Source organism: Eschscholzia californica, unplaced genomic scaffold, assembly GCF_041429995.1.
Source record: "Eschscholzia californica isolate CP2 unplaced genomic scaffold, dmEscCali1.0.p SCAF_3, whole genome shotgun sequence".
In the NCBI taxonomy this organism is placed as follows: domain Eukaryota; kingdom Viridiplantae; phylum Streptophyta; class Magnoliopsida; order Ranunculales; family Papaveraceae; genus Eschscholzia; species Eschscholzia californica.
In genome coordinates this window covers 33669587-33689195 of record NW_028238420.1, presented here as the reverse complement: position 1 = coordinate 33689195, position 19609 = coordinate 33669587, and the positions used below count along the sequence as shown (strand labels likewise).

The 19609-nt window shown below is 37.2% G+C and overlaps 1 long non-coding RNA gene across 1 annotated transcript; it reads left to right on the top strand.

Annotated features, from left to right (window-relative positions):
* The first annotated feature begins 14659 nt into the window (after positions 1–14659).
* On the top strand, positions 14660–19609 carry LOC147549709 (uncharacterized). Its single transcript, XR_015238406.1, has 3 exons — positions 14660–16213; positions 16315–16520; positions 19224–19609. It is a non-coding gene; the product is annotated as an uncharacterized LOC147549709 (long non-coding RNA).

The window sequence follows — 19609 nt, the reverse complement described above, 5'->3', positions numbered from 1 at the left end:
CTTAATGCCCTACATACCAAAAATAGAGAAGCAAGTCAAAGTGGCCAAAAATAAAAACTTACCAAAAATAAAAACTTTCCAAGATTAGAACAAATTTTGAACTTAGTCCCCGGCAGCGGCGCCAAAAACTTGATGGGCCTAGAAAGGTTACCCTAAATAGGTCTACACCCGCAAGTGCACGGGTGTCAAGTTGTAATTTTTCCGGTAAGACCGGTTCGTTCCTCAGAGACTAGTTGAATCTATTCTAAGACTTGGAAGTAATAGGATTTTAAAATGATTTGATTTTGGTTTTGGTTTTGAAATGAAAATATTAAAAATAAATTTACGAAAAGAAAATAATTACAAATGATACAAGGAACTCAAATGGGGGAGAGCCTAGGGTTTTCTGAATCCGTCTTCCTAACAATTCTAACGACAAATTAATTTGGTCTAATTCGATTGTTCTTTGTATAACTCAGGTTTTCAGTCCATGGATGGTCTAAAAACCCGGAAGATATTATCGTTAAAATAATAAAAAACTGTAATAAATTAATCATTAGAATAATTATTGAAACTTCATCTAAAACCCTAGATAGAAAATTAGTTACTCATAAACATTAAATAAAAGAAATTGGAAAATAAAGTAAAGAGAGGGAGAAGAAAACTTAACTTTTTCGCTATTTCAGAACCAAACAGGGCCTTAGGGAAAGATTTTCCTTCTGTTTTCCCAAAATTCTGCCAAACAGACCCTTAGGGAAAATTATTTTCTCATCTTCCCGGAAACGATTTCCAGGTGAGAAAATACTTTTCCTTCCCTGGTTTTTCTTCTCCTTTTCTGTTTTCTCTTTATTTCTCTTTCTATATTGTTTCTTTCTCTCTCTAAACAAGCTATGAACACTCTCTAATGTTTATAACCGAGTGATGATAAATAAAGAAGAAGATGATAATGGATTTATAAATTTGATTCAATCTTTCTCTCTCTACAGTATCTCTCTCTCTTAACTCTCTCTTTCTAACCTTCTTTCTGTCACAAAGATAGGAATTAAAAGAATAAGAAGAAGAAGAAAAGAAACAGAAACAAAACACTACAAATTTCTCACTCTCTCTCTAGCTCTCGGCTTCTCTCTCTAGCTTGGCTATAACTTTAATGGCCGAGTCCCTCTCTCTCTCTAATCTTTTTCTTTCTTAACCGAGAGGACCCCAAAGATGAGATGATTCACGACAATGGCTCCGTTTTCTTTTTTTTATCAAGTTCAGCCGAGAGAATATATCTCTCTCTCTCTCTCTAGATTTCCTTCCTTCTTCATCATTTCTTTCCTTTCTTCTCTCCTTTCCTTTCTTCTCTCTTCTTTCCTTTTCCCTCTCGGTTTCTATAGAGAAACTTTCTCTGTTCGAAAAATCTCGATTTGAAGAAGATAACCAGCTCTCGGTTATAACAGGGAATAGGAGGAAGAAGATGATGACGTCAGCTGACGTCATCTGACGTCATCCGAGTCGGGTTTTATATCCCGGGTCACTATAGTTGCTCCGTGTACCGCTATAAAACCGAAAGTAGCCCACGACTTCCCTGGTTCATTCGATTTCTTGCCGGATGAATGCCACGTGTCCCTCTTGACTTTTAGTATACCAAATTTGACCCGAACTTTGACTTGCTCTAATTTATTCATCCGGACTCCGATTTGACTTCCGTTTTCGCCTACGGGTTCGTCTTGGACTCTACTTTCCATCCGAGCACTAATACTGATCATGAGATCAGAATCACAAAATGACCAAAATACCCCTAGTCTGCATTTCTCCGACTTTTATCCGTTTTTCACCCTGAACTCCGTAAAAGACACCTGAGAAAGAAAATCAAGCAAATAATCAGAGTAACAGCTCGAACTGGACTAACTAACCGGAGTTAAGAGATTCAAATGAGACATTTTCACGTCTCATCACCCAATATCACCAACATGTTCCTGGTTCCCTCCCAATCTTTTGGTGTCAAACACCATCACCAACACAACAAACCTCTCCTTATTATTCCATATCCCCAACACTTCTACCACAAAATTTTGAATCTTCTCATCAAGTTGAAACTTAGTTATCAACACTTCAAGTAATCAAAACCCAGAATTTAGTGAAGGAAAAGAAGAACAAAAAGAAATTATCAAAACCCATCAAAACCAAGAAGAAGAACAACAAGAGAAACACCCATTAGTCACTACACACACTAAGTTTGATGATGTGAATGATCAGTCTTTAGTTTTCGGTGGAGGGATTCATGATGGATTTTCGGATTCATGTGACTGGGATATGTCAAATATTGTTAAATTTGATGATTTGATAGTTCCATCTGGTTCAAATCAGGCTTTGCCACCTTATGATGGTTCTTCTTCATCTTCTTCCTACCGTATTCGCATGGAAGTGCCTACTTATGATGGTTCGAATCATAAAAATTTTCTGAATCAATTATGTCCCACATCGCCGCTTTCTCTATCAAATCTCTTCCTACAAAATTTTCTTCAAACAATTAAGAAAAATAGGATCAATTTTCCAATTCTTACAATGAACCTATACTCAATGGTCAAAGATCACATACCAATTGAACAACTTCCATCTAGGTTTCACATATCAATTGAAGAAAACAAACAGTGGGCTCCAGGTATTGATCACGTTAGAGTACATAAACTACATGAAGATGAACGTGGAAAAGTCAATTTTGCGTGGCATATCTACACTACATGGTTCCATATCGATATCTTAGTTAGCGATGGTTATGCTTATACTTTGGCTATTGATGAAGTATTTTGGAAATTTGTTACAATTACTCTTACTTCACACTTGCTCATAGTACTTCACACTTTCTTGAAGATTAAGTGGTTGAGCCTACCGTGGGAAGATGGCGAGATGAACATTATTTATTCACTAAGGTTAATTTTGCGAGAATCATTGGCATATGAGTTTGGGTACGAGGTTGACGATTACTTGCACATTAGTATCCTTCCATTCCAGTGCAAACTTCGTTCGAAGTGGAAATTACGGATCGCCATGACAAAATTCATCGTATGCGGGTGCATCAACTTGTTTTCTCCATCCTACAATCGGTTCGGGACGAACCTTCTGGGGAACAGGGTGCTGATGCAGGCGCATAGGCGTGTGGGCCCACGTCCACGCGTGCCCACACCCTATTGAGTCATAATAGTAGTTTATTTAGTAGAAGGGAAGTTACTTTAATTTGATATTTCTTTATTTTAAAGTTTCTATGTTTGAGTAGTTTATTATTTTAGGAATCCTAGTTTGAGTCTATCTAGGAAGGTTTATTATCTTATAAAAGGGGATCTAGTCTATGTTATTATTGACCTTGAAGAGAAAAACAATTGAAGTTATTAAAAATTTAAGTTTTGTTTATCGTTTCTTACAGTTTTCTTTAATTGTTCTTAGTTTATTTTATTGTTCTTTAATTATTCCGCTGCGTCTACATCACCTTCCCAAATTCATTTGGAAATCTGTACATCCTAGTGGCAGTTGACTATGTGTCTAAGTGGATAGAGGCGGTTGCTTGCAAAACGAATGATCACAAAGTTGTGATCACTTTCTTGAAGGAAAACATACTTTCACGTTTTGGTACACCGCGGGCAATTATTAGTGATGGGGGCACACACTTTTGTAATAGACAGTTTGAGCTTTTGATGAATAAATATGGTATTACCCATAAAGTGTCTACCCCATATCATCCACAGACTAGTGGTCAAGTCTAGGTGTCGAATAGGGAGATTAAACGCATTCTGGAGAAAACGGTTAACACCAATAGGAAGGATTGGTCTTTACGACTAACCGATGCACTTTGGGCTTACCGTACAGCGTTTAAAACCCCTATTGGAATGTCTCCATATAGACTAGTGTATGGCAGAGCATGCCACTTACCCGTTGAGTTAGAGCACAGAGCATATTGGGCTATCAAGCAATTGAATTTTTCGCTTGACAAGGCGGGTAGAGAGAGAAAGTTGCAACTCAGTGAGTTGGAGGAGTTAAGAAATGATGCATATGAGAGTGCTAGGTTATATAAACATAAGATGAAAATGTTGCATGATAAAATTATTTTAAGAAAAACATTTTCACCGGGTCAGAAAGTTTTATTATATAACACACGTTTGCATTTATTTCCTGGTAAACTCCGTTCTAGATGGACAGGGCCTTTCACGATCAAGTTTGTGTATCCTTATGGTGCGGTTGACATTGAAGACAGAAATGGTAGTGTGTCCAAAGGGAATGGACAACGGCTGAAATCATTTTTAGAGATGTTGACCGATACAGAGGACGTTCCTATCGAAGATCCTGTCTATCAAAACTGATCTGCTATGATCAGTTTCGTCTGGCTGAAGACATTAAACTTAGCGCTTTCTGGGAGGCAACCCATGCATAGGACTTCTGAATCTGGTAACATCTTTCCCTATTCCTTTTATTTTGCATAGTCTTCAGAACATTGAGGACAATGTTCGGTTTAAGTTTGGGGATGGGGGATTGAATTTTTAGTCCTTATTTCAAAAATTCAAAAGGGTTCAAAATTTTTAATTTTTGGATTAGAAACGTGAGTCTAGTTGTTTTTGCTTGTTAATAGTTATAGAGTCTAGTTGGTTGTACTATGCTTTTGCTAAGGGTTTTTCCACGAATTTCGAGTCTTGAAGTTGTCTGTGCACTAGCCATGTGAGTATTAAATAGTTGAAGAATAGACTTTTCTAAGAGAACTTAATCGATCATTAGTGGAGACTTAACCCAGGTGAGATTCTGAGCCTTTCTTTTTGTTTTGAGTGATCTCTTCTGAGCTAATTCTGAGTAGAACGAAGAGCTACTCAACCTCGCAGTATTCCTTAGAACTCAGTTGACCTCTTGAGTTCAAATTTTACAACCACTAGGGATGTCATCAGGAATGCAAACCTTCTCTTGTAGTCTGAGAAACTTGAAAACAGTGTCAACCATAGGAAGATAGGAAATTCATCATTTAGAACCCTGAGAATAAGGCATGAAGCAAAGTGAATAGAATTTTACCTAAGGAAAGAATAATGTGAAGAAAGTATGTTATGTATTTTGAGTTTTATTACCAGAGTCAGTAGCAGAAAAAAAAAAAAACAAAAGAGAAAGAAAAAAGAAAAAAGAAATGTTTATGTGGTTTTGTTTGAGTCCCTTGCAGTAGTTCTTGAAGATTTGAAGACGTCGAGTTCTCAAGAGTTCTAGTCAGATCCTCATTAGTGTCTATCTACCTCTAGGAAGCATTGTTAGATAGTAGATCAGATGAGAAGAGTTGGTTAGTTTCCCCGTTCCATATTAGTGGTTGTTTCCTTCTTTGAGATCAGCCGTCCACAGAATTTTAGTCCGTCTTTTTCATGTGTTGAGTTTTCCTTCATATTCATACCAACACATAGAGTGAACCATTCTTGAGTGACTTTGATTTTCGAGTGTATGACCGTGAGGCAGTAGTCGAGGCGAAATGTATCGAGACGGTAATCGAGGACTTGTCTTTTCAGAACCGAAATGATACTTATATTGGTTGGTCACGTGCACTTCGAGTCTTGATTACTAGTGAAGGGATTTTTAGCATTTGTATGGTTTGGTCGACTTAGATTTCATGTCTATTAATTTTTGAAAATCTACCGGATGAACATTTTTAGTCCACACCATATTTAGACCCTTTTGCATTTTTGATCTTTTGAATTTGGTGGGTATATTCACTGCAAACCCTCACGAGACAAAACTCGTCCTCCTGGGTAACCTAGAGGTTTAACGGCTTGTTGCACTTGCTAAGTGCAATCGTGGGTCCCTACGAAAGTGGTGAAATGGGTTTAGTTTTATTTTTCTGTTTTGCTCGCGGACTAGCAAAATCTAAGTTTGGGGATGTTTGATGAGACATGAAAATGTCCCATCTGAATCTTTTAACTCGGGTTAGTTAGTCCATTTCGAGCAGTTACTCTCACGAATTACTTGTTTCTTTTGTCCAGGTGTCTTTTACGGAGTTCAGTGTGAAAGACGGATAAGATCGAGAGAAAGACATACCTGAGGGCATTTTGGTCATTTGGAGGTTATGGTGTTCTGGAATTTTTAGTACTCAGTTGAAAAGAAGAGTCCGAGATGAACCCAGTGGCGAAAACGGGAGTCGAAACGGAGTTCGGAGGATAAAACTAGAGCAGGTCAAAGTTTGAGTCAAAATCACGTCCACTTTGGTTCTTTTAGCGACACGTGGCGCATAAGATGGAACCAGATCAGACGGTTGCAAGGTTATACGGGCAATGTTCGGTCACAAGGTTGGGGTACGTTGGGGTTGTTGAGAATCTTTTATTCCATGTAAAGTGCCACAATATATTACTATGTACAGTGGGCATCTAACGGGTGAGTTTAGTCAATATCACGTGGCTTCATCTTAGCGAAGGATGCAACTTGCTAGACTGTCCCGCGAAGCACAGAATCATCCGTTTGAAGCAACCAAACCCGTACGTGATTCTCTCTTCCTCCCTTATCTTCTCAAACTGATATTAAAACAGAAGAAGAATTAGAGAGGGAAACCGAGAGATGGAGGAAGATATTTGGTGGGCAATCAAAACAGAAAGAGAGATAGACCCGGGAGATAGAGGAGAGATTCGATTGGTCTTTAACTCTATAAAAAGAGAAGAGGTCGGCTGAAGAAGGGGGACGAATTTTAGAGAGAAGAGCAGGAGAGAGAGACAGAAACCGAGAGCTTCATCAATTTAGTTTTTCTTGATTTTTGATTTCTCTTTGTTAATCTTAGCTTCTTAGTGAGAAAGAAAGAGAGATTACAGGGAAAGAGAGAAAGTTAGAGAGAGAGAGAGACAGAGAGATATTGTAGAGAGACAGAAACTGGGTTTTAAGAAATTAGTTTGATTTTTCTTGATTTTTTGATTTCTCTTGTTATTTTCTACTTCTTAATGAGAGAGAGGGAGATTAAAGAGAGAGAGAGAGAGAGAGAGATTACAGAAAGAGTGAGAAAGAAACAGAAAGTTTAGAGAGAGAAATAAGGTTGAAGAAGATGAGAAAATAAATTTCCCAGAGGGAAACCATTTCCGGGAAGACGAGAAAATCGTTTTCCCAGAGGGTGCGTTTGGCAGAATCTCGGAAAATCAGAAGGAAATCACTTCCTTAGGCTCTGTTTGGTGGGAAAATCACAGAAAAGTTTCTTTCTTCTTTTTCTTATACTAAATCAAATGTTTATCGTTTCTAGCATGAGTAGCTAAATCTTTTATATCTAGGGTTTTAGATGAAGTCATAATAATTATTTTCTCGATAATTTATTAAAGTTTTTACCATTTTAACGATAGAATCTTCCGGGTTTTTAGACCGTTCATGGACTAAAACCTGAGTTATATAAAGAACTCTCTAATTAGATCAAAATTAAATTGTCGTTAGAATTATTAGGAAGACGGATTCGAAAACCCTAGGTTCCCTTTTTCTGAATACCGACTTATTTCTTTATTTATTTTTCGGTTTTATATTTTATTTTTACTTTACCACCATCAAACCAATTTTAAATCTCAATAGTTTTAAGGTTAGAATTTAGTTTAACTTAGTCTCTGAGGAACGAACCGGTCTTACCGGAACTATCACTTGACGCCCGTATACTTGCGGGTGGTGACCTTTTAGGGTAACCTTTTAGGCCCATCACTTCACAAGGCTATCTATGGGTTAAAGCAAGCCCCTAGGGCCTGGCATCACAAATTCACATCGTCTCTTGTTAATTTGGGATTTCGTCAATCAATTGCTGATCCATCTATGTATTTCAGACGAAACTCTGTTGGGTTTCTGGTGGTTTTAATTTATGTAGACGATATTCTTATTACTGGTTCGGTTCCTTCTGATATTCACAAGTTAATCTCCTATTTACATCATCAATTTTCGATTACTGATTTGGGGGAGCTGACCTATTTCTTGGGTATGGAGGTCTGTCGAGATAAGAATTCCATGAAGATTACTCAGAGAAAGTATATTGGTGATCTTCTTCAACGATTTGGTTTACTAAATTCCAAACCATCCCCTACTCCGGTGAAATCAGGTACCAAAATGTCCATTAATGATGGAGAGCCTCTGTCCGACCCCCAATTATTTCGAAGTCTCGTTGGTGCCCTTCAATATCTTAATCTTACAAGACCTGACATCACATACGCTGTAAATCAAGTTTCGAAGTTCATGAAGAATCCTACTTCTACTCACTTCACGGCTGCCAAGAGAATTCTTCGATTTTTGAAAGGAACCATCACCGACGGCATTACTCTCCGGCAAGCTTCATCTCTCACCATAAATGCCTACTCGGATGCTGATTGGGCTGGTTCTATCGACGACCGAAGATCCACCTCAGGTCTTTGTGTGTATTTGGGACCCAACTTGCTTATCTGGTCATCTAAAACTCAATCAACGGTATCCCGATCCTCCACCGAGGCAGAATTCAGGGCAGTGGCGCACACGTCAGCAGAAGTAACTTGGTTGCACAACTTACTAATAGAATTGGGTTTTTCCTTAGAGGCACCTCCTCTCATTTATTGTGATAACATAAGTGCTACATACCTAGCTCTTAATCCAGTCCTCCATTCTCGCACAAAGCACGCAGCAATTAACTTCTTCTTTGTTCGTGAACAAGTTAACAATGGCCGACTTCGAGTTCATTACTTACCTGGGGAGGACAACATTGCTGACTTACTTACAAAAGGATTGCCTATACCACGATTTCATCTTCTTAGAGACAAGCTTTCACTTACTTTCGGCCGTTCAGCTTGAGGGGGGATATGAGTGTATACAAGTCTTTGTATTTTCTTGTATTTGTTAAGGGTATTTCTGCCCTTCTTATTCTGTATCTTTGTCTATATAATAGAAGTGTTGCCCTATCTTTTAGGGCATCTTGACCATTTCACTAACATAATCTGGATCATCAGGATGATCTTTTATTATTTTTATTTTGACGCTAAAAGCTAGTTTCTTTCTTTAACATTATTTTCATCATAAAACCTCCTTTCCTTTACTTGTGGTATACTTTGTTGCCAAAGTAGATCTTATGATGGGGATTCAAGTAATTATAATGTATGTAAACCAACAACTCAAGAGTGGGAGGAGATTCCTAACCCAACAAGTAAAAGTGGTCCACTAATAAGAATGACAATGGTGGTAAAAGCATCTCCTGAAAGAGTGCATTATAAAATACTTCATTTATCTCCATCAAATAATGGATATAGTTGTGAAATATTCGATTCTAAGAAATATTCTTGGAAGATATTGGATGATATTAATAAACTTCCTCCTAATGTACACTTAGACTATAGGTGTGGTGTTCCGGTTGATGGACAAATTCTATATTCAACAGATGAAAGTATTCTTGTGTTTAATATTGATCAAGAGAGTTGGAAGTTTATCGATCTTCCATATACAAGATTAGATATCAATAAGCATTCCATAAGCAAGATACAGATAGTGAATTATGAGGGGAAACCGGCATTATTTATCACAGTTAATAACTATGGATATGAATGGGGTGATGAGTTCCAAATTAAATAGTAGAGTGCCTTCCAAAGAGTGCACCCATGAGCTATGGGTTTTGGAGGATGATTGTGGGTTCAAGAAAGGAAATATATGGAAGAAGAAGTATAGCATTAACACGGGGTCTAAAATTGTTGGAAATTGCATTCGAGGGATATTGTCATAATGAAGAAGGGTGATAGATACGTGTGGTATAATTGTACCAATAACACATATGGTAACGCTACAGAACCGATGGCTTGGAATAGCGGACAAATATTCTACTTTGAATCAGATTCATCTATTTGCGGTTTATATAATTAAATCAAGTTTTTTACTTTCTGAGTAATTTTTTTTAGGGTTGTGATTAATAAGCCCAGTTTAGTTTGTAAGTCATATTATTTCTGTCTCCGTTTGGAAAATTACAGTGTGTTTGTTTTAATTTTTCGATAGTTAGAGTTTCCTTAATTGTTGCAGTTTTTAACTTCTAAATAAGGTTTTTGATAATATTAAATTGGTCTTTTATGTTCTTACTTCAGTAGTTGTCTTTCTAGTGGTAGAACTCTACCATATCTACATGTTAATGTGTACCGGGCTTCATATTTAATGATTAAATTAATTATTTCACTTCCTTGATCCTTTCTTTAGTTCCACATCTTAAATCAATCAACCTATAGTAAATAAATTCAAAACAGTGCTTTAACAGAAAAAGGGTGAAAAAAGAACGTAATTAATTCATTGATAACACAAAAGTAGAAAAGGAAAAATGCATGTTTGTATCTAAAACCTCGGACCACGTAATGCACGTAACATGATAATCGTACAAACATTTGAAATTTTTTTGCGGACAGAAAAAATATGTCATATTGACTTCGTTTAAGCTGATTCTTATTTACTCGTTACTGCAAGACTTTACGAGAACATGTAGGTAGTGCCAGGTCTTCAAAAGAAACCAAGCCTGTTGTGGGACTGCCTCGCCCTTTTGGGAATTGTAGGCTCAGATTCATGTTCTTCTAACTGAACAGGGTGTTTAGTTTTGTGCATCAAATGCTTTAGTGCGCTTAATTTGCACTGAAATCGTTACAGGTTTTCCAGCTCAATGAAAAGATCGAGAACATAAAATGATCAATATTGGACATTACGAGAAGAGGTGGAAGTAAGTTATTAGCAGGCTAGCAGCATTCTGAAATACTAATCTAACTATTTTCTTTGAGCAGGTTCAAAGTTTTGGGGAACCCTTCTTCTTGATCATTCATGAAGGAGAGACTTTAGCAAAAGTGAAAGTGCTAAGGTATTAAACGTTGTTCTGTAATACCTTTTTTGCCGATGTCAGCTTACGATTTGATAAACTGATGTACTGATATCGTGGCCTTCAAATTTCTCATCAGTGAAAATTTGCATTTCTGTCAATTGGCCGACCCGAGTACCTTGTGGATGCGGACGTAATTTCCAGTTGTTTCGAGGTCCGTCTGGCTGAACTTATTGTTTATCTTCTGTTTTTCTTCTAAAGCTTATCCTGAAGCAACTGACTTTGTAATACTTTCCATTTCAGAGAAGAGACCTTTATGGAGCGTGGGAGCAGTATCTTGGTCTGGAGCACCCTGACAATGGCCTGTAAATAGCTCATACCGCTAATAAGGTAAACTTTTATCAATGGCATAGAGAAAGACATAACAGCAACTTGGGTTTTCATTGCTCAGAGAATGAGTAGAATAAAGTCTTAGAGGCCCTATTTGTAGGTCGCGGCTAACACTGATGGTCTGGTCTACCATAGCAGTTTACAGAACCCCAAATAAAATGTTGTCTTAATAGCTTCAACCAGAACCTCAATACCCTTTCGGGTGTCAGCCCATTCAGCGACATGAAGATGTTCCTACTGTATGTCTGTGATATATTTTCTTGCCAACATTAACACTTCTCTCATGTCCTTTAAATGATTAAGTTCTTACATCTCCCAATGAAACTTCTCTGTAATTCATCATGATATCTGACAATTTGATTTTAAATTGTGCAGAATCGTCATACATATGAGAAGCCGGAAAAAATCTACAACTAGAACAAAAAGTTGCTTAACCGTTGCAACTCAACGGAACTCTCAATATCCTGCTAGAAATAGTAGAAAGGAAGATGGGAATCCATAAGTTGGTAAGAAATCACCGTAATGACTAGCATTGAGTGATATGCACTTATCTTTGGAAAACTCAGGGATTTATAGTAGGAGAACCTTCATGGATTTAGATTTGAAGTACATGAAAATTGCTTCTTCCAACTTAAAGAAGAAAGACACGCCTATTTACTGAGATAGGGCTAATATTTTGCTCAAGTATTTCAAGGAAGAAAAAGATCACGACGTTTTATAACTTTATGCTTGGCATATATAGTGCAGCTGAAAAAAACAGAAGCTCGTATCCATCAAGGGGTGGAAGTGGATGCAGCTGAAAGGGAAAAACTTTGTCAATACAGAATAAGCCTCTTAATCGTCCCAAAGTTTTGTTGGATTTTCAACTACTCTCTAATGTTGGAATTAGTTGACAATCAAAAGAGCAACTTCTTGTACAGACTTACAGTCTGTGGTTCAGTTGGAGAGAATTTCTTGGAAATGAAGAAGTATAATGTTTAACAGTAGTCTTTTTATAGTATTGAAAACAAATATTCTGCAAAACTACTACAATCCCTCTCCTCTCCTTACAAAATTGAATTGGAGACATCCTCCTCCTCCCAATTCCTATCCAAAATTTGAAAAACCAAAAATTGAAAACCTCCAAATAATCAAATCTACAAGAATTTAACACACCAAAAAACTTGAACTTGTTCCATTCCCACCCCTCATTGATATTATGATGTTCAAAGCAAACCAGAGGAGTACAAGTTTAGGAACTCCTCTTCCCAATCCCATTCAATCTCATCATCCCCATTATTATAAAATTCTTCTAATTCTTTCAACTTTGACTCAATTGTTCCTTGACAATATTTCAAATAAGCAATTTCATCATCATCCTCACTACTACTGCTTCCTGTTGTAGTTTTAGGTTTAGGGGGGTTTACAAAATCACAACTTTTTTCAATGATTTGATCCATCTTCTTGGATTGATGACTTGCTGCTTTCTTATTAGGTTTTAAATGAGATGACCCAGAAGACTTTCTTATTAGGTATTTCTTCCTGTGATCATTATGAGGAGTATTTTGTTGGTATCTTTGAAGGATGGGAAGAAGTTGATTTTTATTTGGAGGCCAAGTATGAAGAAGAGAACCATCAGTAGTAGCAAAAGAGATGAAAGCAACATCAACACCACAAAGAGTAGATAACTCAAATGTCTTTTTCTTCAAATTACATGTTTTTGATTCATAACTCTTCTTCTTCATTTTCTTTGTACCAGATTTCTCTTCAACATTATCAGCCCTCTTTCTCTTATTATTAGGGTTAGGGTTCATCATCATCATCATTTCTAATCTTGAATAAAACAGAGACAAATAAGCAGAGAAGAAAGTACTTTTAATGATTGTAAAGAGAGAGGAAGAGATTGAGATGAGATTAATCAAGTTGTTGATGGATAATGAAGGAGTTGATATCTTGGTAGTGGGTTAGTAACCGTTAGAGTGAGAGGGCAAGAGATGAATATCAAGTTCTTGATTATCAAGAAGCACTGGTGGTGGTGGTGGTGGTGGTGGTGGTGGGGTGGATACCCCTATTTATGGAATTAGAAAAAGTAACCGTTAGACTGAGGGGTTAATTTTGAATTTTGAGCCGTTGCCGCCTGAATATGTTCGGGAAGCAATATCAGCCGTTGATTACATTCGCGCGTGCATTAGTTCTTGATAACATTTAGAGTAGTGGAGAGGGTTAATTTTGAGTATTGAGCCGTTGGCGCGTGAATATGTTGGGGAAGTAATATCAGCCGTCGATTCAGTAATCACGAATAAGTTTAATATCAGCGGTTGAGTTTCTGGGGGTGTTTGGAACAAGTAACCCTATCAAAATCCAGCTAGGGTTAATAATTGGGGATTCTATTGTTCTCCCGAGAGAGAGAGAGAGAGAGAGTGAGAATCCATTTGTGGCTGATTTCTCTCTCCACTCTATCATCTAAGTTGAACTCAACCAAAGGAAGTGTGGCTGATTAGGTCATGAACGAATGGATCTTGAATCCTCTCAATATATTTGAGATCAGCGTTTCTGTCCTTCAGCAAATTCAAGCATTTTAAAGCTGCCCTCCAGCCTCCAGGTGATTCCTCTCTCCCCAGTTTCAAATTCTCATTTATTTTTTCTGATTTTTGTAATTGTAGTCAATTAATTATGTGGGTTGTGTTCATTTTCTAGCTTTATTTTAGTTTGAAATAGGGTTCCAATCAAACACTGTCTATCTGTATATAACACTTGGAATGAGTTTCATCATTTGTGTTAGCTAGCAATCACTTATTCCAAAATCTCAAAACATTTTATGTAACGAAAGCCCGTCCGTGGGTCTAACAAGGATTGGACTCTAATGTCTACTCCTCGTATTCGTTAGCAAAAACCTTTCTAGTTTTTTATGTCTTATCGTACGATGACCATGCAAAACGAGTCTATCTTCTATGGAAAACCGAGGGAATTGTAGCAGCCGAGAAATATTTTATGGAGATTTCGGAAAAACAAATTCACCTATGGGCCACTTTTAAACTGTTTTTGCAACGAGGAATTTCAAGATAAGGCAACAAAGCTCCTACAAGAGATGAAAAAACTAAAAATCGAGTCAAATGGTTTTGCACAGAATAGCCTAATCGTTCTACATATAAAGTTAGATGAAGCCGAGAAAGTATCAGCTCTCGAACAAGAAATGAGGGTAAGAAATGTAGCCCCATCACATTTTTACTTATAACTTGTTGATGAGTAGTTATGGGTCATTAGAAGATATTGAAGGAGTGGAAAGAATTCACAAAGAGGTGGAGTGGGCAAGTCAAAATATGCGTGACTGATCCTTTTATCGCAACCTAGTTGGAATATGTGTTAGTGCGGGTATGAGTAGCAGAGTCAAGATAAGAAAGATGCTTCGGGAACGAGAGGGCCTTCCATTTTCTTCTTAGCTTATATGGAAGTATGGGTAGCACTAGCAGAGTCGAGGGTTAATAGGACTTGGGAGTCTCTAAAATCTTTATATCCGAAAATCACCAATGCAATTTATCTCACAATGCTTCAAAGTTCAAACACTAAGCAGATTGCTCACTCAGACACAACATGGTTTGCGTGGTGAAGACCACGCAAAACACTATATCACTTCTTACTCAATACCAAAGTATGAGTAAGTTTTTATAAGCATGTACACTTCAAAGGTCATTGAGCCAGTCCGTGGCACCATCCTAGTCCGTAGGATGGTGGTCCGCGTGATCAACGTGGGTCAGGATCTCAGTGGCCGGATCAGATCTCATCCATCGGATGATATTCAATCTAGAAAAAGGAAAGGCTCCAGCGCTCCAACATGGGAGAGGATCTCAACGGCTGGATCAGATCTCGTCTTTCGGATGATATTCAATCTACAACAAGGAAAGACTCCAGCGCTCCAACATGGGAGAGGATCTCGGTCAGATCGGATCCCGTCTGTGGGATGACATTCGATCTACAAAAAGTAAAGGCTTCAATGCCCCGCGTGACGATGTGAAGTGCGTCTCTATTCTCTAAAGCGCCATAATCGCCTGTTCGCCCTCGTGCACGAACTACATGGTGCAAACCACGCCGAACACTGTATCATTTCTTACTCGATACCCAAGTAAGAGTGAGTAAGATATCATAAGCCTCTACTCTTCTCGTTTAGTACTTGATTGATTTGTCTTCAAACGAGAAGATAAAGGAATGAATTCCATCTCAAAAGGAAATAATCGAGTTTTGAGTTTTCTCTCCTTACGATTTTTGTAAGTTTGTTCATGCGAAAGTTCCAGAAGGAGAGAAAGAGAACTAGAGACAGAGAAGTCGTTAATGCAAGAATCGAACCTAATAGTGGTCATCAATTCCATCTTCACTTTTATGAATACACCTGATTTTCTTTCCTTATATTTTTTAGGTTGTCGTGAATATGATACCAATCTAACAATAATATTTGGGGTGGTTGAGAGAGTTTTGACATAGTATTAACCTCTAGAATTAGTACAACGAGAATACTATCGATTAAGATGCACCTCACACCAACCTCTGAATTAACATTCATAGCACGGTATGAACACGAATTCAATACAATATAGTTGCTGATTTTAGACACCTATACTTGTGTATAACTTTGGGTGCTTCTTATGTATATGCAGGATGTGTTCCGCCATTTGTGTGATGTCGCTTTTCCCATTTTTAGGTAACTCTTTAGTATTTTTTGTTAGGATCTTATGTTACTATCAACATTGCACTGTTTATTAGGTACCGTTTTCTTAGAATCGCCAGCTAATTGCGTTTATCTGTTATTATGGATGTTTGTACTTCAACATTGCACTGTTTATTAGGTACCGTTTTCTTAGAATTGCCAGCTAATTGCGTTTTCTTAGAGAAAGATAGACATTAGGAGAACCGCATAACACTATTTTATGCTGCAATAGCATCTTTATTGTCTCTCTCAATCTCATCAGAAATAACGCTTTGCTGCTGGAAGGAACAACTTTTCTTCTGATTCACTATTTGTACTTCAGCAAAGTATAGATTGCATTGACAATGTCGCGTCATTGCGTCAATAGGGCTGGTCACTGGTTCAGTCTAAGGAGATGAAATTTCTCACTTCGTCCATCTTTAATATTGGTGCAGATCTCTACAATATTTGCTATTGGGTAGTTAATGGAAATTTTTATCATTATTACTTCTTTTTTACTTTTTCTCATTGATATTTGGTTTTATGGTAGGAGTATCAAATGCATCAGCATCAGCATCAGCATCAGGAACGCCGACAAATTCACCTTCTCAAAAAGTAATCATGCAGCTCCAACGGCCTTACCTCCTCGAACAACTGCTGCAACTTCAGATTCCATAACGTCTGCCACATCTCCCAAAGGTACAACTCATTTATGAATGAGAATTCTAGAGAGTCTTATTTTATCATGCAATAGCAGTGATGAGACATGAGAATGTCCCATTTGAATTTCTTAACTCGGGTTAGTTAGTCCAGTTCGAGCGGTTACTCTGATGATTTATTTGATTTTCTTTCTCAGGTCTCATTTACGGAGTTCGATGCGAAAACATCGTGATAAAGGCATATTTGAGGGCATTTTGGTCATTTGAAAATTATGGTAGTCTGGATATTTGGTCAACTTTGGTGCTCGAATGAAATGTAGGGTTCAAAACGAATCTAACGGCGAAAACGGAAGTCAAATTGGAGTCCGGATACGAAAACTAGAGCGGGTCAAAATTTTGGTCTAAATCCGTTGACCAAAGGTCAACACAGATGTTGATAGCCGCATGGCGCAAATTGGGTGGTTAAAGGGAAATTTTCGGTATATTTTTGGGCATACAAGTTTGTACGTAAGGATAATTCAGTAGCCAACACTTCCATGCTTCCCGGAGCATTATATTATAGAGTAGCCTAGTGCTTCTATAAGATCCAACGGTTTGGAGCCTTCACAACCACATCATCTCATTTGGTTCTTGGATGCAACTTCTTAAACTATTCCGCGATGCGTGGAATCTTTCTCATTGCCAACTAATGTTACACCCGTTGATAAGTGATTGATGCCCATATTCTCTTGCCTATTTTGTTTGCTGAATTAGTGAAGAAAAAGGACACCCATATTCTTGCCTATTTTGTTTGCTAAATTATTGCAGGAAAATGGAAGGTTATTAAACCATTAGAAAGAGTTGTAGAAGGAAAGAAAGGAGATGGTTAGTTGATTTCAAATTTTATGGGAAATCTTTCTTTCTTCATTATCTCCCTGTTACCATCTTCTCACATATATTAATAGCACCTCTTATAGTAAGAACAAGTCAGGAAAGGAAAGGGAGACTAAGACTTTTCTCTTATACAAAGCTTAGAGAGATTGTAAAGAGGGAACTATTGGCTGGAAGATATTTTTCGGTTGAAGATCAAAGAGATTTCAAATTGAAGATTGAATGTAAAGACAGAGAAGGAAAGCCGAGAGAGAGAATAGAAGGATCTCGGCTGGGATCTCTTAGTTTGGACAGAAAAGCCGAAATAAATCAAGGGAGATTATTAAGAGAGAGGGAAGCTTGGTTAGAAGTGATTGTTTGAAGATTGAAGAGAATATTTTTTCTTTCTTTTAACTGAGAAGGTGGGATTCGATCTGCTAGAAAGGGGTGATTAAAAAAAACAGAGGAGGAAATTCGATTGAGAATTTTCTAAACTAAGAAAGATTTCGATTGAAGAGAGAGAGTCTGGTTCTTCTTCTTCTTCTATATATATGTATAACTGAAACAAAGCAAAGGCATCTCGGTTTTGGGGGGATCCACTCTCGGGCTGGAATAAGAGATTAGAGAGAGTGTGAGATGAACAGAGACATCTCGGATTAATCAGGAACTCACCTCGGTTGGGAATTGAAACAGGAATCAAAACCATCATCATCATCTTCATCTTCTTCATCTGTTTTCTTTTGTTTTGGTGAGAGAAACAGAGAAACTAGAGAGAGAGAGAGTGATGTAGAGATCACAAAGCCGAGAGCTAGAGAGAGAAAGAGAGTTTGGAGAGTTAGAGTTTCTGTCTTTGTTTCTTATTCTTCTTCTAATCCTTCTCTTTGTGAGAGAGAGAAGATTAGTTAGAAAGAGTTAAGAGAGAGAGAGGCTACTGTATAAAGAGAGAGAGGCTACTGTATAAAGAGAGAGAGATTTTGAATTAATAAACCAAGCATTTAGATCTATTCTTTCTTCTTATTTCTTTACTGTTTTGGTTAAAGAGAGAAAAAGAGAGTTGTAGTATTGTTTTAGAGAGAGAAAGAGAAAGGTTAGAGTGAGAAATAAAGAGAAAACAGTAGAGAAAGAGAAAAAAACCAGTTGAGGAAAATAATTTTCTCACAGGGAAGTATTTTCCGAGAAGACGAGAAAACTATTTTCCTTAAGGGTCTGTTTGGCTGCACAGAGGAAAATCAGCGAGAAAAAGTTAAGTTTTCTTCCATTCTCTTTTATTATTCATATTTATTTAAATCTCGATCATGATTAGCTAAGACTCTCCATCTAGGGTTTTACGATGAAACCCATTTTTGATCTTTTTAGAGATATAATTTTTATTGATTAACTCTTGATTAATGCTTCATAGTTTAATTCGTTTTAGTTTGATAAATAGATTTTCTTTTCACTATTTATACTTTTCGATTTGATGCATCGTGCTTATGTTAAATCATTTGACGGTTCATACTTATTAATTGATAAATAGTAGTTTAGAGATTTATTTAATTAAAATAAAATGATTACATTGTTATGTTTTATTCGGTTTTAACGAAAACATCTCCCGGAATTAGGATAGTTCATTATCCGAAATTCTGAGTTATAAAAAAGAGAATTAACCATTTTAAGTATTTGTTTCTAAAAGTGATTTTATTCGGTGGATTCCAAAAACCCTAGGTCGTCTCCCCCCATTTGAGTTCCTTGTATCATTTGTATTTTATTTCCGTCATTTTATTTTAACATTTTATTCATTTCAAAACCAAAACCAAATCATTGAAAAATGTTATTACTTCCTAGTTTTAGAATAGATTTCACTTAGTCTCTGAGGAACGAACCGGTCTTACCGGAATTTATTACAACTTGACACCCGTGCACTTGCGGGTGTAGACCTATTTAGGGTAACCTTTCTAGGCCCATCAAGCAGTAAGTCTATTTGGGTTGAGTCACCGGCTGATCATAGCCGAGCTCATGATAAGCCATGTTTTGGGGTCTGGTGATTGGCTGCTAGGCGACTGCGAAAAGTCATTACTGAGTATAGATCACTCTGAAGCTTGTAAATCTGCTCTACTGTAAAATTGTTCTTATGGTATAACTGTATGAAGTATTTTGATCTTTTGATATTCATTAAAGTTATTGTCGCTCTATGTGTGAAATAAAACTTGGAGCAGTTACGTCATTCCTTTCCTAGTCTTTGTTATTAGGTCGAGTAAGTGACTGAACTATTGCATATGAGAATGTTTCAAAAACTATATGAGCATGTATCCAAGTATTTTACACATGAAGGATTCTAGAAAGCTTCATTTATGAGTA